Genomic DNA, 12,089 nt, shown 5'->3' on the forward strand with positions numbered 1-12,089 from the left:
TTATTTTCTATTACTCTCATTTTTTTTCTCCTTTATTTTTCTCCTTTTTTTTCTCCTTTTTTATTTGTGCGAACTAGCAAACACAAATACATGTGCAAACTATAAAATATAAATATAAATGTGAACTATAACGTACAAATACAAGTGCGAACTATAAAATACAAATATAGATGCGAACTATAACATACAAATACAAGTGCGAACTATAAATACAAATACAAATGCGAACTATCATTTGTATTTCTTATTATTGAAAAGGAACCATTGATTTTCTTTCTATGAATACTTGTTTGTATTTATTTACACGAGTCGTATTTATCGATACAAATAAATACAATTCAAATTATTATACAAATACATATTGTATTTGTATTTGTAAAATCATTTATTTCATTTGTTTGTAACTGTATTTGTATCAAGTGATATTTGTTTATTTACAAATACGAATGATAATTTTGACACACAAATACAAAATGGTATTGGTATCAAATGATACATTACATATTTATATATTTTAGAATCAAGAAAAAACAATTAATGCATTTACTTATTTGTATACTAATATAAATAATAAATCGTACATAGTCACGGCTAAATATAATATGCAATTAACTCACAAATACAAATACAAAATAATTACTTAAAAATAAAAGACATTGATGAAAATAGAATACAAATACAAATATAATCCAAATATAATCTAAATATAGAAACACAATAAAACCACAATACAAATATAATTCAATATAATATGTAGTCAATTATAAAATACAAATACAAAATAGTTCTTTAAAATATAAGTGTGAATTATATAAAATGTGAACTAACAAATACAAATACAAATGCGAACTATAAAATACAAATCCAAATGCGAACAACAAAATAAAAATACAAGCGCGAACTTTAAGACAAATACAAATACAGTTATATTAATGAATACAAAAATATAAATGATGGTGTGACTACAAATACGATAGATAATTGTGATATTTACGTTATCATCCATGACTTGTGCTCGAGTAATCATTTTTTTCGAAAGTACAATAAATATAAAATAGAACAAAAAATGATAAAGAAAATAAGTACAAAAAAGAAAATAAAAAAATCAAATAAGAAAGAGAAATAAAAGTTAGACATAGAAGAGAGAAAAAATAAAAAAACAAAAAGAAAGAAACGAAAAAAATAAAAATAGAAAAAAATAAAAAAATAAGAAGAAAAAAAGGGAAAACACGAAAAAGAAAAAAAATGGTTGTATTTTTGGCGAGACTAAATATGTAGTGTATTTATGTTTTTTATGAATACAGATCACTGAGTAAAAGTGAATATATCGATTGTAAATCGAATACAACGGCTATAAATGGTAAATATATAAAGTGTGGGTATAGAGGGTGGATTTTGTGCCAAACTTTTGCTATTTTTGAAACTTTCTCTATTTCTATTGGGTTACTTGTTTATCCAATAACCTAATATGAAAAATCAAATCGAACCAATAACCAAGTTTTTTTTTACAAAATTATTAAAAATTGTTAAATCAATAACCCCATAACAGTAAACCAATAGTACTAGTATATCACATAAGGTACCATTGCGTATAATAATTTTTAATTAATAAGTTGATGCATCATCCACAATTGTTGAGTGCCACAACTTTTCACATATTAAATATTTCGATTCGGTGGTTATAGGTTCATTGATGTTTATATCTTTCTATGCCAAGAAATGAGAGCTTTACCAAGGATCTGACATGTTTTAATAGTGCTTTTTTGGTCATTTTTATCATCTGTAACGTCAGTATTTGAATATCCAATTAAATAAAAAGTATTAGATTGTGGATACCATAGCCCATATTTTTGTGTTCTATGCACATCAGATGATTATTTTAACTATTGTGAGATGAGATTCTTTTGGAATAGACCGGAACCTAGTGCATTTGCAACTTGCTATAAAATATAATACTGATCTGATCATGTCATGATCCAAGTCTACATCCTAGACGTAACGGACACTCATAATCATTTCTGGACCGATAAAACTATTTGGCCCGATGAAACATAAGATATGTGCTAAAAATAATTAAGAAACTAAAACACAGCTAAACTTTTAAACTGTAAAATACATCGAGATGAATTTTTTAATATATTCAAATAAAGAAATCTAAAAACTAAATACACTGTTTAACTGACTGTCTATGAACCCTCTACTAATACTGAATATAGGTGGAAGAACATTACCTTCAACTATCTCTAATCAATAGATGTGCACTAGATGAAGCACTATGGCTACTAACTGATTGGAGTCCTCGAATAAGGAGAACTCAATATTTATTGACTGAAATCTACAATTTATTTGATCATGTAATGACCCTTCAGGTTATTTTTGGTATTTTTGCTCATTTTCACCATTTAGAGCTTATCTAAGCCAATTATGACTTGTTGGAATTGACAGTTCGATTACCGGGTAGTTCGTTTGATTTATAGAGCTAATTCCCTATTTTGAAGTCTTTGATGGTTCAAATTGTTTATTAGATGAAAACTTCAATCAAACAACCTCGTATGCCGAGTCTAATATTTACAATTGCCTCGGAATATTGATTTTAGTCTAAAGTGATCCTTGGTCTGAGTCCTGAGGCTCCCAGATTGATTTCGAGCTATAGGCCGAAAGTTAAGAAAATGACACATGGGTGTGGGGGACATTTTTCATTAAAATAACGTTGGATGAAAATTTTAACTACGCCATTGAGTTCAAAACATCAAATTTGATAGGGTAGCATAGTTTTTTGTGTATATGGGATTCTGGATGAATCTCGAAGGGTTGGTGGAAGTTTGGAATAAGTTTTGAGTTTCAGATGGTGTACTTCTTGAGCACCCATTTGGGTTGCTTAAGCGGAGGATCGCTAAAGCGCTCAGCTAACTACTTAAGCGGTCAAGCTGGCCCAATAATTTTATCTTAAGTGGCACCCTTACCGCTTAAGTGATGGATACTTAAGCGATATCTATGCAGACGGCCAATGCCATTAAAGCAATATTAGGTTGCTTAAGCGGTGACCGCTTAAGCAGTCCAGTGTTCGCTTAAGCGACACTCGTGTATGTAGGAAGACTATTAAACCCCTTAGCCCGATTTCTCCCATTATTCACCTATTTTTAAGAATATAAAACCCTAAAAGGTGTGAAAATATGGGATAATCATTGGTGGTGATTTTGGAGCATTTGTGGTCTTAAATTACGCATTTCATCTCCGAATTCGTGGTAAGCTTCCATCAATTTCATGATTAGATCCTTCATATTTTTTCAAAATTCCTAGAATATTTGTGGGTTGATTGTAGTACCATTGAGCTCGAAATTCACTTATTTTTGAGGAAAAATATTTCTTGAGCATAGAGGGATGTGTTGTTAATTTTGAAAGTGTGATTCTGCAATAGGCCCCACGTGATATTTTTATGTAATTTTGGATCTTAAGCATAATAGTGCAATATGGGTATCATTGTTTTTGTTTTAATAAGTAGATTGTGATTTTGATAGCGTGGCATCTTGCAGATGCTTCTCGAAAGGGAAAATCATCGATTTAGCACATTCTTTGGGCTTTTCTTCGGCGTTTAGATAGGTTATGTTTACCTTCTTCATAGATTGATTTAATTCATAGTATATTTGTGATAATATATTAAATATGGTATGGGATTTAGGTATTGGAGGTTTGATTGACATAATTAGCCTTTTTTGAATTGTTTATCCTAATAAGGAATCGTAATTTAGGCAGAATTAACGTAGTTGTTCATGATTTGAGTAGAATTGTTATCTTAGGGCTAATTATGGCTCATTTAACATCTAGAAGTGAATTTAGATACCTTATCCTAGTCCAAGATAGAATTTGCCTTAGAATGAATTTCAGAGATTAGAAGTGGGCCCCTCCAGCCCACCTTAGGCCAAGACTTGTGTTAGCTTTTGTAGACTTTTATACGTATGTTACATCCTTCTAAATGCTTATTTTGGACTTTGTTTAGATTAGATACTTAGTGATTATTTTGGTTTGAAATTTGGGAGTTGATGCTAATTTTGAACAAAACTCGATTGTTTATGGATATTGAGTTCTGGTTCAAGTACGACAAATGGAGATATTGATATTGAGTTTTGATTTAAGTCCGACAGTTGATGATGATATTGATAATAAGATTTTTGGTTCAATCCAGCAAATAGTGTTATGTTATTGAGTTCCAGTTTGAGTTCGGCATTGATAATTTATTTATAATATGATATGGTATGGAAAGATTCATGGTTATTGATTGTTATTCGATAAATATATGGAACGTTGGTTATTTACTCTCTTTGAATGTATCCTCCAGGCTTATGGGCCCCCCATTAGGTTATTTACTTTTCCTCACTTACTATTTTATTGGTGCTAGTCTTGTAGTGTTAATTAACCTTTTTCCCATATTATATCTATTTTGATTATTTATTTACAGTGTTGGAACTTATTTTTAGGTTTTTCCTTTTACCTTGGCTTAGCTTTTTTATCTTATATCTTATCATATTTATATCATGATTTAGCTCAATTGATCGATGATGCCTACTGAGTACCCGTAGTTTTGATACTCATACTATACTTCTTGATCTTTTTAGTGCAGATCCGAGTACTAGTAGCTGACACTTACGTGACAATTGTGCTGATTTGATTTTTAGAGATAGGGTGAGTTCCCAGAGTTGTAGTTTCCCCTTTTCCTTCTATTATCTATGCCTAGTCTTTCATTTTTCAAGACAGATTATATATGACTATTTCAGTACTTATGTTCCTTTTATAGTAGCTCTTGTACTAACACTACTATGCGATGAGATGGTTGTTGATGTTTTATCTATCTTTTAGACTATATTTATTGTCTTATTATTATTATTATTATTATTATTATTATTATTATTATTATTATTATTATAACTCTTTAATTGTGTTTTTTGGGCTTTTAGGTCATATTTTTACTAAATTAGCCCATTGTTTATAGCTCTGGACTAAGCCTGTCAAATGGGCTGGTTTGACCTGGCCCACTATACAACCTGATCTGGTTTTACCCGACTCGGTTAGCTCACGGGATGTAGGGCACCGGGTCTCGGATGGGCCAATTTTAAAATTAGGCCCGGTTAACCCAACCCGAATCAAAACTGATCTAGGCTGCCGGTTAACCAGCCTGGCCCGAATATTATTATTTAAAAAAAAATCAGATTTTTTAAAATTGAATCGTTGGGCCATTATAGCCATTGGTCCCAACGGCTATATGACCATTGGGAGCCCAAAAACGGCTATATGGCCATTTTTTATTTAAAAAAAATAAATTTATTTAAAATATTTTTTTAAACCCCAAAAAATTCCTATAAATACCCTACACTTTCAAATCATTTTTCACACAATTTTCATTCTCTCAAATCTCATTTTCTCTCAAATCTCAATTCTCAAATATTCTATATATTTCCTAAAGTACTCAATTTAATTTTTTAATTTTGCGATTACAAAGTACGAGTAGAAGTTTCTAAAGTCCCAACTTTCGGATACTTTCAAATTTTAGTTTGTCGTTCCATCTCTTACTTTTATTTTTAATTAGTCTATTAATTGTTGAATATTTAATTTTATTATATTTGTGTTTTGAATTTTTTTAGTTTGATTTATATTAAAAATTAATTAAGAAATCTCGCCACTAAAAGTGTAAGTTTTTTTTTTTTTTCCGAAAGTGGTAGTGGTAGTAAAAAGTGAATTACTGACGGTAGAGGTATTCAAGTAGTAGATATACCCGTGTGCCTCCGGTACCGCTTAGTCAACCTTTTGAGGAAGAAGTTGGTGTAGGTGCTCACGATATGGATTATGTAGAAGCTCAAAAAAATTACTGTATAGAAGAAGAAAATGAAGTAGATGCGGTTAATTTAGATGAAAATGATGAAAATATTGGTGAGACACCCGCAGTAGGAAATGCTAATGTTAGATCTGAATCGGTTAATCTTTCTCCCCATCCTCCTCGTGCCCTAAGAGCTCGTAAAACAACTAGTATTACATGACAATTTTTTGAACGTATACCAGATACTGAGGTGCAATGCAATATTTGTCAATAAATATATAAGAATATAAAAGGAGGCAAGCAAGGAGGTACGGGTACATTACTGAGGCATATAAGTGATAATCACGAAAGAGAGTTAAATATTGCAAAAGGTGGTTAGGATGGTGGTGGGCCAATACAAACTAGAATGGACCTAGCAACCGGTCAAGTAATGAAGAAGTATAATAAATTGAGGGACCGGGAAGAAATAACAAAAATGGTAGTTGTGGGTTGTTTGCCTTTTAGCTTTCCTTCTTTTGATGCTTTTATTCATTATATTCAAGCAATTTATAGTCCTATGTTTGATGGTATTGCTTGAAGTACTTGTCGGGCCAATATTTGACTTCATTCACAATATTGTTTTTATTTATCTACATTGTTAAAAAATATTTAATATAGAATGACTCTAAATTCTGATCTTGGTCGTGCTGTTAATAAAAATAATTATTTAACCATTACTTGTCACTAGATAGATAGTAATTTGTTATGCAAAAACGTATTCTAGCTTTTTTGTATGATGAAGATCGTAAACATACTGGAGATTTTATTACTGATTCGATTGCTAAAGTTGCAGAATTTTATGGTATTGAAAATAAAATCGTATGTATTGCTTTTGATAATGCTTCTAACCACAAGACTGCTATTAGAAAGTTAAAAGATAAGCTATCTCCGTCGTTACCTGAAATATTTCATGTTAAGTTTGCTTGTCATGTATATAATTTAATTGTAAGAGATGATCTTGAGTTTTTTGAGCTTTATATTAAAAAAATCCATCTTGCTGTTGGTTTTATTCAAGGAAATAATCAAAGAAAAGGAATGAGAGAATTTAAACTTAAATGTGAACAAAATAGACTTGCACCGATATTGATGTCTGAGAAATATGATACTAGATGGAATGCTACGTATGATTTTTTTAAAACTTGTGATAAATATAGAGTTCCTATTACGCTAAATCTTAACCAACATTGTGGTTCATTTGCTGATTCGGCTGATTGTATGCTACATGATTCTGATTGGGCTGTAATTAATAATTTTGTTAAGTTTTTGGAAAAATTTTGTATAGCTATAGTTGAATTTTCCAGTGCTTATTATCCTACTGTTCGTAATATTTTAGCATATATAGCCGATATTTCTGGTTTGCTCAAAGAATATAAGAATAAAGAAGGTTACAAAGAAGCTGTTGGTGCTATGTTTGATAAATTTAAAAGATATTTTTTTTGATTCTCCCTATTTACTTGGTTGGTGCAATACTAAATCCGTGTATGAAATATAATACTATGTGTCACTTTATTACTCTTATTTATTCTAACTTAGAGATAAATACTAACGATGATTCTGATGATGAAGAACAAGAACAACCAGATTTGTGGACGGCTATGGCTGATGCGAACGCTTACAAAGATAAATTATATAACCAATATGCTGATTTACTTGATTTAGCTGTACCGACAAATATCACTCCAACTGTCGCTCCTCATCCTCCCGAGGAGCCATCGTATTCTAAAAAGCCAACACATAGTGGTTTTTCTGATTACTTTTATGATTTAAATTATTGGAACAGTGTTGAGGTGGGAGCTTACACAGTAACTTATCGAAAAGAGCTTAAGTATTATCTTCAAATGCCGATAGAGGATCGTAGACAACGGATCAACGCGTTGGATTGGTGGAGGAATACTGAAACATAATACGCTGTGCTTTCCTCATAAGGTGGGAGCTTACACAGTAACTTATCGAAAAGAGCTTAAGTATTATCTTCAAATGCCGATAGAGGATCGTAGACAACGGATCAACGCGTTGGATTGGTGGAGGAATACTGAAACATAATACGCTGTGCTTTCAATATTAGCTAGAGATATATTGAATGTTCCAATGTCAATCGTTGCATCGGAGAGCGCCTTTAGTCAGGGACGACAATAGCTTGGAGACAACCGACACTCATTGGAAAACAATGCTATGAATGTTCTAGTTTGCCTTAGATATTGTATTAGAGCGGAACGAAGAAATCAAGGAATAGAGGAGGAACCGAAAGGCGAGCAGAAACTTGAAGAAATTATGACTTCAAGGGAGAACTTAGCAGAATCAAGTCCAATGCATGGTTTACCCCCATTGACTTTAACTATCCTATGCAAGTTTCCATTAATATTAACATGAATGAGTTGGAAAAAATGATGCAAAATTGATAGATTTTCCATTCATGTAAATTATAAATTTTGGATTATTTTGCAATCAATAAAATTCAACATTTATTCACTCCTTAGTCCTTACTTTGTAATTTTTTCATTAAATGATTTAAATTGAATTTCTAGTTTAAATTAAATGCTTAGTTTTAATATATTATTAATTTACTATCAAGTATAATTAATTTATTATATTAAGTAGCGTATGTTTTATTTAAAGTAGAACATATATTGACTGATACGTGTATATGTGTATATATTTTCTACAGACACTAAAGTAGTATATATTTAACGTATACATGTATATATATTTTATAAATTAGTATATATATCATTATATTGTAGTATATATATTTTAGTATATGTTTTATTTAAAGTAGTACATATATATTGAATGGTACGTATATATGTGTATATATTTTCTATAGACTATAAAGTAGTATATATTTAACGTATACATATGTATATGTTTTATAAATAAGTATATAACTATATATGTATAGTGTGTGTATATATTATAATATATATATTGTAGTATATATTTTATTTAAAGTAGTACATATATATTGAATGGTACGTATATATGTGTATATATCTTCTATAGACTACAAAGTAGTATATATTTAACGTATACATGTGTATATGTTTTATAAATAAATATATAACTATATATATATATATATAGTTTGTGTATATATTGTAGTATGTATAGATATTATACTATATGTTTTATTTAAAGTAGTACATATATATTGAATGGTACGTATATGTGTATATATCTTCTATAGACTCTAAAGTAGTATATATTTAATGTATACATGTATGTATATATATTTTATAAATTAGTATATAACTATATATCTAGTGTGTGTATATATTGTAGTATATATATATATATATTATAGTATATGTTTTATTTAAAGTAGTACATATATATTGAATGGTACATATATATGTGTATATATCTTCTATAGACTAGAAAGTAGTATATATTTAACGTATACATGTGTATATGTTTTATAAATTAGTATATAACTATATATTTAGTGTGTGTATATATTTTAGTATATATATTGTAGTATATGTTTTATTTAAAGTAGTACATATATTGAATGATACGTATATATGTGTATATATCTTCTATAGACTCTAAAGTAATATATATTTAGGTACACATGTGTATATGTTTTATAAATTTGTATATATATCATTATATTGTAGTATATATCTTGTACCATATTTTTTAAAGTAGTACATATATTGAATGTTACGTATACATGTGTTAGTATATATCTTCTATAGACTATAAAGTTGTATACATTTAACGTATACATGTGTATATATTTTATAAATTAGTATATATTTATATCATTATATTGTAGTATATATCTTGTACCATATGTTTTATTTAGAGTATTATATGTATTTAACTAACATAAAGTCGTATACATGATTACATGTGTAATTGTATCTATGTATATGTTTTTTAAATTCTAATGTAGTATATACTATTTATATATATATTGTTTAACGTATTTAAAATATATATAGGTGGATATATATAGTGTATATTAGAGATTTTTTTTTTTTTGGTTTTAACCGGTTTTGATCGGATTTTAGACCAGTTTTGACCAGGTTTAGGTGGGTTGGACCGGGTTAATTGGACCGATCCCGGGTTGTTTTTAAAAAATTTACTATTTAACTTAGCAAACATAGACTTCTAATTACACTATTTAGCTTAAGTTTCAATTAATTACAATTCATAGTCCCTCTTACCTATTAATTATCTCTAATTAACAGGCTTACTCCGGGCTGCGGTTTGACTTACCTACTAGCAGGATAAAGTAGGAGCCATCATGACTCATAAAGTAGGTTGTAATAAATTAGTATCAGAGCTTAGGTTGAATAGTATTGTTGGTACAAAAACAAGTCTCTAGTAGAGTCCCACAGATAGAAATGATGATGTTTGTTTCTTATCTTTGAGAGGCTATAGGACATTTTTAGGATTTATTTACTTCTTTTACTCATTTAGTTCTAAGTGTCTATTTCTAAAGAATTTCTTTGATTTCACTCTTTCACAGATGGCTAAGACACATTCTACTACTAAAAAAAATGAGGGTCTCGAGACCGAATCTAGGGATTCGATCGCTGTTTGTGGATGAACTAAAGATCGTGGATATCTTAGAGATGTGTCCCCAGATAGGGGCCTTCACCAAACCCTATTCCTATTACCAAGCCAGATGTTCTTTCGCCCCAACTAACAGTGGGTCAGGGACTAACCCAGGCTCCACTAGGATTTATTTTTTCTTTAGTGCTTAGGGATGCTTTGGTTTAGCTTTTGGAATTAGTTAGTAGTGAACTGCCTTATGGTGCACAATCTATGGATTTGAGTGCTACTGAGGTGGGGGCATAAATCGTAGCTGTGACTCACTGAGTTGAGATCCCTCATGTGTCGGTAGTTTCTCAGCCACTATTTGCCCAGACTGCTATGTGTAATGAAGAGTAGAAGATATTGGGTAGGTTCTTGATATTGGATCCACCTAGGTTTTCTAGTACCCTGATTGAGGATGCGTATAAGTTCTTAATTTTTTGTGAGGATAGGCTCCGTAATCTAGGCCTAGTTGATACTCGAGGTGTAGCTTACACCACTTTTTAATTGGACTCGGTAGCTCAAGATTGGTGGAGAGGTCATCTTGATTCCAGGCCAGTTGGATCTCCCCCATTGGCATGGAATCAGTTATCTAAGATCTTCTTGGAGAAGTATATGCCTCGTAATCATAGGGATCATTTGAGGGACTAGTTCTCAAGGTTGGAGTAGGTATCCATGACTGCTGTGGAGTATAAGGCTCAATTTTATGAGTTGGCTAGGCATGCTACTTTAGTTTTGACTACCGAGTATGAGATGGTTCGTTGCTTTGTTAGGGAATTGAAACTTCCACTTTGCATGTCTACATAGATTTGGGTTGCTGTGGGTAGACTACACAGAGTTGGGTTGCTGTGGGTAGACCTTTTTTGAGGTTTTTGATCATGCTTAGATTATGGAGGAGATACATCGCAAGGCCCAAGAGGGCAACAATAAAAGACCATGATATCAAGCTAGTTTCGGTGGGAGTCGTAGTGGATCACGATTTAAGGTAGTTGTTCTTAGGATAGGTACACTCTGTGTCATCCTATCAATATCAGGGTTAGTTTAGTAGGCCTGTTCAGGCCTCACTTCAGATCACCGATGAAGGTCAGTCTAGTTACAGTGATCATTCTGGCCAGGGTAGTAGTTTATCTTTTAGGGGTTTATATTCTAGTTATTCTAGTTGTGGTAGTTATTCTAGGTCATCCTGATCTTCTAGTTTCAGTATAGCTCCTAGGGCATGTTATAGTTGTAGGGCTTTTGCTCATTTCTCGAGAGAGTACCCCAATCATAGAGTGATAGTTTCTTTAGCTCAGAGTGTTCCACCAATTCAGGGAGTTGCACCAGCTAGAGGTTGTTTGTGTAACACCCTATATTATATGTGTACTAGTTCTACTTATATGGCACTTCATATAGACTTACAGGATAGGTAATAGGCTCGGTATCCTATGTGATTAGTGATGGTAAAATAGGTTTGAAGGAATTCCCACATATATTAAAATGTGGTACGGTCAAGTTACCGTCAATGAGAGAATTTATACTTGGCCCCGTAAGTAACTATTTGAGTCTAAAAGATGAAGTGACCAAGTGTACATAAGTTTTTAAGTTTAACTAGAGTATTTTGATCTTAAAATGGAATAAAATATTAAGATGCTTGCTTGACTTATTTAAGCTAGTAGGTGAGTCACCTACTTGAGCCATATGGATCAAGTTAATAGGG

The sequence above is a fragment of the Capsicum annuum genome, chromosome 5, assembly GCF_002878395.1.
Source record: "Capsicum annuum cultivar UCD-10X-F1 chromosome 5, UCD10Xv1.1, whole genome shotgun sequence".
NCBI lineage: Eukaryota > Viridiplantae > Streptophyta > Magnoliopsida > Solanales > Solanaceae > Capsicum > Capsicum annuum.